The sequence below is a fragment of the Arachis ipaensis genome, chromosome B09 (assembly GCF_000816755.2).
Source record: "Arachis ipaensis cultivar K30076 chromosome B09, Araip1.1, whole genome shotgun sequence".
NCBI lineage: Eukaryota > Viridiplantae > Streptophyta > Magnoliopsida > Fabales > Fabaceae > Arachis > Arachis ipaensis.
Window position 1 is genome coordinate 119,023,239 of NC_029793.2, and position 2,135 is coordinate 119,025,373.

General features: G+C 39.9%; 1 long non-coding RNA gene across 1 annotated transcript; it reads right to left on the reverse strand.

The window, feature by feature from the left end:
* On the reverse strand, positions 226-2,129 carry LOC110267307. Its single transcript, XR_002354784.1, has 2 exons — positions 1,201-2,129; positions 226-1,090 (listed from the first exon to the last, which is right to left on the reverse strand). It is a non-coding gene; the product is annotated as an uncharacterized LOC110267307 (long non-coding RNA).

A 2,135-nucleotide genomic window follows, 5' to 3' on the forward strand; every position in this document is an offset into this window, starting at 1 on the left:
TCCCCCCCCCCCCCTTTTTTTCTTTTTGTTTTTTCTAGATTTTGGTTCTTGGTTGGCACCTAGTTCATTTGGTGGTATTAATATATCAAAACACATTTTTGGTCGTACGAACAAAAGAGTTGAGCACCCTTTTACCAGGCCTTTGTCAGAGTAAGCCCAAAGACTGCTGTCATTTTGGTTTGAAAACTGAATTAATTCAATTGGCCAACGTAAATATTTTGGATGGAGGCCCAAATGCACCAATGAATAGGCTTATTTATTCTATAGTCAGCGTAAATCCTGTTTAATAAGATTCTCACAATAATAAACCAACTTGGGTCTTGACCCAAAAAAAACATAAAAAAATAAAAACCAACTTAGGTTGGTCGAGTATTCATCTCACTCGTATGTTTAAACAAGTGTCGGAGGTTCGAATCCCGCCTTGTAAATGCAGCAATTCATTGGCCAGCGACAGACCTTCAAATGGAGTTCAGATCTACGACGGATTAGTCATTGGCCTGTCGAGTTGGAAAATTGTGGGCAACCAAAAAAAAAATTCTTACAATAATAAGCTATGAGAAGATTAGATGAGATTTTATCCATAGAAGACAAAGAATTTAACTTGCCAGAAAAATTAGTCAACATAATCCTGCAAGGAGTTAGCATGGTCAGCTACAACGTACTTTGGAACGGTGGCAAAATAAAAATATTCAACCCTACAAGAGAAATCAGACAAGGAGACTCGATTTTACCTTATCTTCACAGCTTATAGAAAAAGAAGCTGAAAGAGAAAGATGGAAGGCATTTAGAGTTGGAAAAAATGGGCCAAAAATCTCCCAACTTACTTATTTTCTTGGAGGCTACAACTGACCAAATTGAGATGATAAACAGCATCTTGGGACAATTCGGTGACATGGCTGGTATTAGAATCAATGAGATCATAAACAGCATCTTGACAACTTAAAAGAGGACTCCAACACCCTCTGGGCACAAGTGTTCATTAACAAATACGTAACGGAAATAAATGACTCACCTCTTTGGAAGGAGCTTGTCAATTTGTGGCCCATGTTCAAAGAAAACACTACCCGCCACATTGGAAATGGCTGGACCCCTATATCGAAGGCAAAGAGAATCTTCTCAGTAGAGCAACACAAAGCTTCATCTGGGAATGGACAAACAACCAAGGAGAATGGGACAAAAACAAAATAAGCAGTTTGTTACCTGAAGATGTTGTGCTCGAGATCATGGTCACTCCATCGCCTTCAGCTCATTTGGGAGAAGACATATTAGAGATGGAGATTTCTCCATAAGCGACACCTACGAAGCAATGGAGCTGGAAAGGGCCACAAAAGGCTAAAATCCACCTTTGGAAAATTATGCACAAAAGAATTTTTCATATAATGGGAGGTTCAGGGGCTTGTCAAATCTGCGACGAGAGCCAAGAGGACATAATGCATGCAATGAGAAATTGCCCAACGATTTCCAGAGTTTGGGTGAGATTAATCAAATCTTCTTTGGAAGCAATTTGGAGGAATGGATAGTGTTGAATCTCACCCACTGAACCTGAAATGGATGGACGTCTTCATCTTTACTTGCTGGAAGGCTTGGGCTTGGTGAAACAAGGAGATACACGAGCAAGGGTACCAGAGACCGCCACATGCACACACCGAAATTCTCAAATCAACATTAAATGGATCCATCCTTCCCCAAAGACAGATCCGTTGATGGAAGCACCAACAAGGCGGGGTGTAGGGGACTACTCAGAAACCCAAATGGAAGATGGATTGCAGCCTTCTTCCATTCATTTTATTGGGGAGTGCATGGGCATGGCATATAGAGCAGAGCTTTGGGGGATTAAGAAGGGACTTATGCTACCTTGGACTATGGGAATAAGAAATTAATTGTGGAATGCGATTTCCAGAAACACCCAAATGCTTTAATCAGAAGCATTAGTAACTGGAAAAGAAAAAATTGGAGGAAAGACAATAGATGTGCTGATTGTCTTGTGCATAAAAGTTTAAATTAGATCCAGGATTTCACTTTTAGGATATCCTTTCTAGAGAGGTTCTTAGTTTGTTAGTTGATGATGAACAAGGAACTTCTTTATCCCACTTTAGTTTGTATTTAATTTCTTTTAGGCGTTTTAAGCCCCCTTT